The sequence below is a fragment of the Sylvia atricapilla genome, chromosome 5, assembly GCF_009819655.1.
Source record: "Sylvia atricapilla isolate bSylAtr1 chromosome 5, bSylAtr1.pri, whole genome shotgun sequence".
Classification (NCBI taxonomy): Eukaryota; Metazoa; Chordata; class Aves; order Passeriformes; family Sylviidae; genus Sylvia; species Sylvia atricapilla.
Genome location: NC_089144.1, coordinates 61,645,935 through 61,656,020, shown reverse-complemented (window position 1 = coordinate 61,656,020; position 10,086 = coordinate 61,645,935). Strand labels below are relative to the sequence as shown.

Here is a 10,086-nt window from a genome sequence, read left to right as displayed (position 1 = left end):
GAAATTGATGTCAGTTTTGCTATTATTGCTTGAATTCTCAATTCAGCTGAGTGTATGTGTGACCAGTGTGATGTTAAGCCATTTAATCAGACAATGTCTTTCTTCTGCAAGCATTAGTGCTCCAGTAAGTGGCAAAAAGCACAAAACACAGCATTTTCATGAGGAGAAAGCAAGCATCTCACAGGAAAATGCTCACAGGAAACCAAGACGGTATAGTTTCCAATACCCTCTCCCCAAAAGAAACTGAATTTGTTTTCCTCTTAGTATTATTTTTTTAGGATGGATCTAAGCTGCTTGCTGAAATAGCTAATTTAAAAACTTTTCAGGATCTCCTCTTTTAAGAATTCTGTTTCTGGAGTTATGTGCTTCGTATGGGCTTCAGATAACCATTAATTCCTTGTGTGTGCTTGGGTGAGCAGTATCAGCATCGGATTTTGCATAAGCCCAGTGGCAGAATCCAAAGTTCAAAAGGGAAGTAGCTACAGAGTTGAACTGCAGGAGAGCTTCGTATGTGGGCTTGAGTGCTTAAAGAGCAGACAGAACCCTTGACTTCTTGCCCAGAGAAGATGAACTATTGAGTTTGTTTGCAAAGTAATATTTGGGGGAAAAAAATTCCCCCTGAACTGTGACCCTCTTTAAACTCTTCATCAAACAGTCCTTGGTGCCTCTTTGGAGTCACTGGAGTGCAGACAAAGCTGCCAACAGTCTGGCTGCTCTGAGAAAAAAAAAAAAAAAAAAAAAAAAAAAAAAAAGTTTCAATTACCTCTTGATCTTTCTCCCAGCTAACTAAAATTAAAAGAAGTCCATGGCCTGCCTGACACCTGCTTTCCCATGTCCACACATCACCCTTTGTACAATATGAGTAAAGTGGGCAGGTTTCTGGTAAACTGAGGCTCTCTGCAGAAAAAAATTCTTCTTTTGCAAAAACACAACTATTTACTTAAGCTCATACTGAAAGTTTTCCTAGTGCTGAGCTTCAGGTTACTGTGTGTTTGAAGTTCTCTTGAAATATTCAGAAATCGTCTGAATGCGGTCCAGACTAATGTGCTCAAGGAGACATTGGGAGGCTGGGCTAGGTGTCCTCTGGTGGTTCCTTCCAACCCTCCCCATTCTGAAATTCTGGGATTCTGGGATTCTTTGACACTCTCAAAGGCACAATGAAGTCTCCCTCATTTCTAGCCACTGACTCCAGCTCATGGATACATGGAAGGCACAGAAATGCCCTTCTCCAGCTTCCTGCAGGGAGTCATCTTCCAAGAAATGTGGGATTCGTAACTAGACCTCAAGAGACGTGCAGCTGATTATTGGCTTGTGTTTGCCAATAGCTGCAAGCGCAAACACGAGCAAGGGACGTTTGTGCAAGGGGGCTGTGTCTATGTGTGTGTGCACGGACACACGGGTACAGGGACACACAGACACAGGGACACACAGACACAGGGACACAGGGAATCAGGGGCATGCCGGCCGCGGGCCGGCCGCTCTCCAGGGTGCTGCAGGCGGAGGCTCTGACCTCCTCCGGCGGCTCCGTCCATTTCAGGGTTTTCCCATTTTCTCCCCATTAGAGTCAGTTCAGCATATCCCGTGAGATTCAGGTCAAGGAGGGTCTGCTTTTTCTATGGTTAACGTCAAGTAAAACTGAATCGCCCTGGAATTTAAAAAATAATTACAAATTAGCCTGAAAGTAAAAACTTTAGTCTTACTGAAAAAAAAAAAAATAAAAAAACCCAAAAAAAAACCAAAAAACAAAAAACAACCAAAACAAACAAAAAACCAAAAAAAAAAAAAAAAAAAAAAAAAAAAAAAAAAAAAAAAACCACAAAAACCACAACACTAAAACAAATGACACTTGCTAAAAAAGCTCCACCATACAACCAACGTTGACGTTTATGAGGCAGATAACCCACTCCACACACTTGTACACAATTTGGAGAGAACTTTACTTAACTCTGCCTTTTCAGAGCTTTGTGTCACAGCTATGAAACTTACCATGTTAAAAAGAAAACCATATCCCTGCTTGTCCCCTCGTTAACGTTTTTTAACTCCTATATCACATAAATTGAGGCGACATACTTCTTTCTTGTTTTCTTATTCCTGAAACAAACTCTTCTGGCTGTACTCTGAAGTATGTCTGACAACTTTGAACATATGCTGTACGATTGTCTTCCCAAATCTGGACAAAGTTGACACTGACTCTCAGCAGATATATTTTGCAGATTGTTCTGCAACTCTTTTCAAATCTGCCCACCTGGGACACTGCAGCATTTGCAAGGAATCATTATTCCTACACAAAACAAACAAACAAACCCAAACAAAACCCCAAAACAAACCAACAGAAACTTTGGTGAAGATCTGCAGCTGATAGGGGTTTATTGCTAGGATGATAACTATGTGCATGCTTATATTAAAAAGTGCTCCATCAGTTTTGCTGTGCCTAGCAGAATGCTCTCCAGATACTGTGCTTATCCTTAATAAAACAGTAGATTTGATTTTCCAGTTCGCCACCTAGCTGCTCCACTAGAGAAAGGATCAGTCTGGCTCTTAAAATTAGACCTTGAGCCCCATCTAATCCTGCTGGGAATTTCCACTGCATCCATTTTCATCTGATTTGAATAATTCCCAGTATGTCGGGCTTTGAGACTCAAAGGGACACAAAAAGAGCATCATCATTCAGGGGAAACAGAAAAGAAACGCTTGATGTTTTTGTATTAACAAGGCGGTTTAATGTAGCTGGTGCTAATGTGCCTCCTTGCCAGCTGCTCTGGAGGACTTTAGAGCTTGAACTGAGAAGAAAAACCGAGGTGTTCTTTGTCCCCTGGCACTAGTGAGATCCAAGCTACCAGGTGTCAACGTTTCACTTCCTATCCTGGCAGATCTAGCTGTGGTTTATAACACTCCTAGAAATGCACTGCCATGGACATATCTGGGGGATTACACATAATTTTCTGTTAAAGGTTTGGCCATCAGTTTATTTAGCTCATTTAATTGTCTCATATTTGTGTCTATTAGGAATTTATTTGCACAGAGTCTGGGTCGCCTTTGTCTCAGTCTGGGATTGTTCCTTTCTTCCTTCTTGCTCTCTGTGTCCCACACTGTCAGGATGGTTTGCAGTTCCATTGTCCCACTCTCTCCAGCATTTTCCCATCATCTCTCAGGCACCTGCCTCACCCATGCATTAAACTCAGTTGTCCATTGCAAGGCTGGGGGTAAATAAATGCAGGAGTCCAAGGGCCTTTCGCTATTTGCACTAAGAACCTTTTTGCCTTGTTTTTCCTCCGCAGACAAATTAGGGCTTTATCCTACTCTTCTGAGTCTTGTTTGCCTCAAACTGCTGGGAAAGCCTCACAGGGAAGAGGTGCTCCCAATAAACATGGCTCTCAGATACACTTCTTTCCCCTGGGAGGTGACATGTCCACCACCAGCAGGCACTGGGACAGCACCACACCTCTGAAGGAAAATCAAGCATTTTGGTTAGCAGAGCTGGCTGTTCCCTGGGCTTGCTCTCTCAGTCCCCCCGAGAAAGCTGTCTGCTGGCACGGAAGCCTAAGCCAATATGTTCTCCACCTAAGACATGGAGAACGTGTTGGGAGGGAGCTGAGCAATCAGATCCCCATTCACTGGGAATTTGCACATCTAAGTGTGCACACGCCCTCTTCCCTCTTCCTAGGAGACTTGGCAAGCAGGAAACAGCAAGCGACAGGAGCTGAGCTACTCTCCTGATCCATCCTTATCCATCTGGGGATAGAAAGAGGCTACGAGGAGGGGAGCTCTCATCTGCCCTGAATCTAGTGGACATGAGAGTCTCTTGCAATGAGAGGGAAGTCACAGCTTGCCCGTTTCCCATTCCGCTTCTAACACTAATCCTGTGCAAATGGGATGAAACAGGCATGGAGATACCATGAGAAAGGGGAAATAGGAGCCGTGGGAGTATGGGGACCACCCGCCCAGCCCCTTGGCAGCCTCCCTCTCCCTTAGGGGAACCTTGAGGTTCTGCAGATATCTCTGTGCAGATGCAGATGAGAGCTGAATGGGAGAGGGAGCTCATCTGTACGAATACAACAGTAAAGCTCCCCTTGGAAGTAGCTCCCGGGGACCCCGCTCCTCTCTCCTCGCCCAAGCTATGTATCCATGGGACTCATCCTGCCGGGGCAAACCCCAAGGAGGCAGCTCCACGCTGGAGAAGGAGCCATTTGGGAAACGTGGAGCCAAAAACAAGGAGAGCCCCCAGCAAATTCTCTCTGGAGATCACTCGGCATCTCTGGATAAGGATGCTATTTCCTTTGGAAATAGCCTCGCTGAAAGTTGCTGTCTGCCTGCGCTCCCCGGGAGCGACTCCCGGTCCCTCTGCGGGAGGGGAAGTTCAGGATGAGCAAACACGCACTTTCCTCACGAGCCTTCTGGGTTTTGGGGTTTTTTTGTGGGGTGGTTATTTGGGTTTTTTGAGGGGTTTTGGGGGGGTTTGTTGTTGTTGTTGTTGTTTTGGCTTTTGGGGTTTTTTTTGGTGGTGGTGGTTTGTGGTTTTGTTTGGGTTTTTTTCCCTCCCAGCGAAGGTCTGAGTATTTTGTTCTAAGTGGTTCTAAGAAGAATTTAACTCTGTAAATGACTCGGCTCCCTCGCCCTGCCTCTTCTCGCATGAGCCAGGGACGAGGGGAGTTTGGAGCTGCTGGGGAGTGCGGGGGTCGGGGAAGGGGGATGTGTTTTAAACCTTTTAAGCTCAGAAGCGGCATTTTTTTTTTTTTTTCCCCTCAGGAGGCGTGTCTAGCACGTAGATCTATAAAGAGGAGAGCCGGTAATGACGGATGTTCTGTCAAACTTAAAAGGTGCCAATTACCACGGAGTCACCGGGTGCCATCAAGATGTATCTGCCCAGGTTGATTAAGAGGCAGGCTCGGCGAGCTCAGGGAGGCAGCGCTGCTCACACGCTCGGTGGGGGGATCTCCGCTCCCCCCGGGCGGGCGGCAGTCAAGGCACGGAGGAGGTGAGGGTCACACGCCAGGGCTTCTCAGGACCGGGCTGTTCTTTGCATGGGAGGTGGCAGCGCGGGGGAGCGCTTCCGAGGAAGCGAGATGCTCCCGGCTCGGGGGAGGCCGGCGCGGCGGGGGATGTCCCTCCGGCGGCCCGTGACGGCCACACGGCGCTGAGCAGCGTGGCACTGGGGAGCCCCCTGCAGCTGGGTAGAGCCGAGCTACCTGCTGCCTTCACTCCAGCCCTGCTGCTGGAAGCGATGCACGCATCTCCGTCCTTTCCTGCCGCGGAGGCTGGGGAGTCCCCAAGGATGCCGCGGGCTGCCGGGGTCATCCCAGGGCAGCGACGCCACCCGCTCCCTGCCCGCCACCGTGGGAAGGGCTGAGCCGTGCTCGCAGTGTCTGAACTCTAATTAAATCTCCAGAAATCAACGTGCGCAATCAAACGCTCGCTGGGAGGGAAAAAATAACAATAATGATAATAATAAGGGGAAGAAGAGGCAGGCGTTGTGACTTCTGAGGCTGCTGATCATCCTCATTAGTGAATGTTAAAGTGTTTGAAGTGCCAAGGTCTGAGAGACAACCCGTGGGAGGTGCAGGGGCGGCCGAGGCTGAGGCTCTGTCTGGCAAAGGAAGGGGCACCCAGACTGTGCAAGTGGCTGTCCCCTGCCCTGGCACTTGAGGCGGAGGAATACCATGGGGCTGCAGCGTGTTTATGGCATGCTTCCAACCTCCGGATGCCAAATATTGTCTGAGTTGCCTGGATTGCTGTCTTCCAACTCTGCTGTGAAGTCCAGGCTAATTTTTCTGTGAAAGCTGAGAAACCAAGGGTCAGAAGTCAGGTCCCAGATTCCTTGATGCTCCTGAAGAGCTGCAAGTAATCCATCCCTTAAAGCATGTGAAAGTGCTTTCAGGTAGAGAAACCTTGTATAAGACTGAAGGACAAATAGCTCCAAAATTCAGAGCTCCCCATCTCCAAATTAGCTGGTAGTAAGAAACATAAAAGATCATTTAGTTCCAACCCCACTGCCACGGGACATCTTCCACTACATCAGGTTGCTCAAAGCCCCATCCAGCCTGGCCCTGAACCCTTCCAGGCAGTAGCCCTACCCTGAAGACACATCACCCTCTTCGGGGTAAATCCACCCCTAAGACCCTTCCAGGAGCAACAGCTACATGTATGTGAGTCGTGTAGACAGCCCTCTTCCTGCAGCAGTCTCAGGCCAAGAAATACTTGGGGGAGTAGTGGTTGGAGTGGAGAGGGGAGGAGTGGCTGAGCTGTGGCTCCTTCAGCCTTTCAAGGCAAGAGGTGGGGCAGGGATAGCAGCAGCCAAAAGCTTGGATTGCCTTCATAAAGTCCACTTCTCTTTTCTGCACTTAGCACTTCCTCTCTACTATCCTTTGGACAATAGATGAGATGGGTTCCGCTCTCCTGCTTCCCACTCCGGCAGCCTCTACCCCAAGAGAAAAAGCAAACTTCAGACCACAAATCAGTTCTGGTCCAGGAGAGAGGCAAATAAAAACAAAGAAAACCTAAAGACTTTTATATCTAGATCCATAGAACTGGCAAATTTCCTGAAGCAAAGTGAATACTTCTTAGCCTAGTGGCTATTAGTTAAAGAGGAATTCTTTACACCTTCTGAGAATTTACTCCTGTTCCCAGAATGTGTGTTTTCCCGAATTTATTTGTCATTGTGCAAAAGAAGCCTCTCCCCATTAAAATTTCAGAACAATAATCAGTTTAAGAAACTGAACTGGATTTAGTGTAACAACATTTTCCCACAATGTGTGGAGCCTCCGACGACTGCAATAATCTAAAAGCAAGATATCTTTCTCTCTTCCTCCTCCCATACATTGCTATAGACTTACAGCCATCAAGGAGTTGCAGAAAAAAAAAAAAAAAAAAAAAAAAAAAAAAAAAAAAAAAAAAGACAGTATTGCAGGGAAGATGGGGAGGAGGTAATTGAAAAACAAAAAAAGTGGTTCTGATGTGCAAATTGTAGATAAAGACTTGTGATGAGAAAGAGGGGAGTGCCTGATGAGGAAGACGAGAGAGTGTGTTGGGAGATAACAAGAACCAGTAATTTCTATTCAGCAAAGCCACCAAATCAGAGAGCAGTGCGATCTTATTGGAGGAGAGCCTTCAACAGCAACTAATCCTGTCATATTGAAAGAAAATTGTAAATGTTCTCTGCAGAAATTGCCTTCCCATTGCAGCTAATCGAGCCCGCTTCGCGCTCACACACATCACACACCCCCGCACGCCCCTCCGGGCGGTCAGGAGCGGACCCACAGCCGCAGCAGCGGCAAGGACATTCACCCGAGATGCTCACCTAGGCACCCCGCTTCCCCGCTCGCCACCAGCCCAACCAGGGCGGCAGCTTACCCTCACTTCACCAGCCCTGGGGGAAGTGTGAATTATTACCGGCTCACTCACGAGTCCCGGCTTCACCTGTTTTTAATGACTCCTGTTTTGTCTTAAACCTTTAAGCCAGGTTTGATAGCACTATTGCTCTATTTTTTTTTTTTTTATTTTTTATTCTTTTAAAGCTCAGCTTGGCTGAACTGCAGCAGAGACTCCTGAGGGTTACAGCCACCGAGGGGGTGTGTGTGTGTGTATATGTGTGTGCCTGTGGGAGTGGGAGGGCGAGAGGGAGCGAGAGACAGAAACTCCATCAGCCCGGACAATGCCACCTCTTGTTTAAAGCTTCCAACCTGTTATCCTTTCCCCGCACTATCACGGTACCAAGCGATCTGTATTTCCCCCAGCCCAACCCCCCTCGCTCCTCGTGGAAGATATGGAAGAGGAAGATAAAGCTGCTGGCTGCGGGCGCTGACGGCGCGCAGCCCGCATGCCTCCGCCGCCACCGCCGCTCCAGCGAGCCGCTTGCCGCGGGATGAGATGCAACTTCTGCTAATTGGATCACAGGTAGGAAAGCTCTGGTTTTTACTGACTTTTTCTCTCTCTCTCTCTTTTTCTCTTTTTTTCTTTCTTTCTTTTTTTTTATTTTTTTTTCTCTTGGCTTTTTTTTTCCCCCACGTCCTCTACCCTCCGCCCCTTCTTCGCCGCACCTAGGATTTCATGCGCTGCTGTCATAGGAAAGCTCCCGCCAAGGAAATAATGTCTAAGAAACGAGCTTTTGCTTCCTGGCAGAAGAAGCAGAACAGACCATAGGGAAACTTTTGCTGGATGGGCCACAGCTGAGCGGGCCGCCGGTGAAAAGCAGAGCGAGGAGATTAGGAGAGAGACTATCCCCAGCACAGAGCCCTTCTCTGTCGAGTTTCAGTTGCGATATTAATCCCAGAACCGGGTCTAGCACGGTAACAGAGGGAGAGACACAGTAGCCTGATTCAGAGAAACCTTCACATTTTCAAGCGCTTTACACAGGGGGTTTTATTACAAATGCTGCATTCCGACACAGGCTCGTCTGCCGGGGTACCGTTCCCAAATCCCGCTGTGGCATGTTTGTCGACGACTCCTGCAAAATGTCACCGGGAGCGGGGAGCGGAGGCGTCCCCGGGGAGCGGAGCCTGCCCGCGGTGTGCGCTCGCTGTCGGGCGGGCAGGAAGGGCCGGGCCGGGCGGGATCTCTGCCCTGCGGGACCAGGAGGGATGCGGGGGACCGGGGAGGGGGCTGCCGCTGTGCCGGCCCTGGCCCTGGGCCCTGGAATCCCTGCTCTGCCGGGAGCAGCTCCCGCTGCCTCGTCTCTTACGTCCTGCCCCGGGGAGCCGCGGCGTGGGAAGGGTTCTTCCGAGTGGGAAGGCTCTGGGCTTTCCCCGGCTCATCTCCGGCTCCGCTTCCCGCATCCTTGACCGCGGGGTTCGCTCCCCGGAGCAGGAAGCAGGGTGCTGCGGGAGAGGATGCTCCAGGTCGGGCTCGCCCCTCTGCCCTGGTCCGGCTAAGAGCCCGGCAGGGCTGTGTCGGTCCCGGCCGTGCCGCCGGGATCCTTTTCCTTTGGCCCGTGCAGCCACCACGGGGTGCTTGGGGCCAGGAGGAGCGAGTTGATACTTTGAGAGCGGGCTCAGATCAAGCTGTGGAAGAAAAATTGCTTCCCAGAAACAGCCCCGGGGCATCGCGGTCCTGGTGCAGCCCCACAGTAAGGCCGTATCGGGGGCTCTGAGGGGACGAAATGCTTTCTGCTTCTCGGGCAAAAGCCGATTCTGGCCGTCCCTCCAGCTAGGGCACTTCTCCCGGCTTTGCGCCTTCGCACCCGCCTGCCCCGTGCCGCGCTTGGCGGCTGTCCCAGCGCACAGGGGGATAGGGAAAGGCAGGTGATAGGGAAAGGCAGGCTGGGAGCTCCTCTGCTCGTCCTCCTGCATGGCAGCCGAGCCGGAGGGCCCTGATGCCAGGTGCTCCTGGAGGCAGGAGCTGCGAGCTCCGAGGGGAGGCTGTCAGGGCTTGTAACTCATCCCCACTAGCCCATGGGTGAGTCCTTACCCCTTCTCTGGGTGAAGGACTTTTCTTCCCACCCCTGTAAGATTGTTTATTCCTACTGTTTTCATTCTCTGAAGTTCCTTTTAGGGCAAGGAGAGGGCTTTATTTCCAGCTGGAAATTCTTGCTGCAAATCTAGCCAGAATGACATCTATCAACCAGTGTGTTGGCACACACTGGCTTGTCCTTCTCCCTTAAGGAGGATATTCTCTTAGCAGAAGAAAAAAGGCAAGGACAAAAAAGGAAGGTCTAACCTCTGCTTTTGCAGCCTGTTTTTGCAGCTATTTGGGGGATATACCAAGTCCACAAACTATAAAAAACAATAAGGAAGGTGAATACAGGAGAGCAGAACTATGCATGCTGCCTGTCTTTATAGTATTGCATCACTTGCAATCACAGCCCCTGTCTGAATACACACCAGCTTTGATTGTGTGGTTTATGACACCAGCCGCTCTCAGTGACTCATCGATAAACCTCTCTAAGCTACACAGAATACGCTTCCTCTTTCCTTTAGGATCTCTTGGAGTGTAAGTTTGGTTGAACTTCTCTGCAGGACCCCTGGACTGTTTGCTTTTGCACCAGGAGAGTGAGAAGTGCACTAATCTCACCAGTCTGTTGATTGTGTGCCCCACTGAGCTGCCCTCTCTGTTCCTTCCCTCAGCACTCTGTGATTTGTGCATTGCACTCCACTC

The 10,086-nt window shown here is 49.7% G+C and overlaps 1 protein-coding gene across 2 annotated transcripts in view; it reads left to right on the top strand.

The window, feature by feature from the left end:
- Positions 1-7,597: 7,597 nt before the first annotated feature.
- The window catches only part of CHRM2 (cholinergic receptor muscarinic 2), an 86,041-nt gene continuing 83,552 nt past the window's right edge, over positions 7,598-10,086 (top strand). For both annotated transcript variants that reach the window (XM_066319720.1, XM_066319721.1), the window contains exon 1: positions 7,598-7,890. The gene's annotated coding sequence lies outside the window, so the exon portion shown is untranslated. The remainder of the gene's footprint in view (positions 7,891-10,086) is intronic.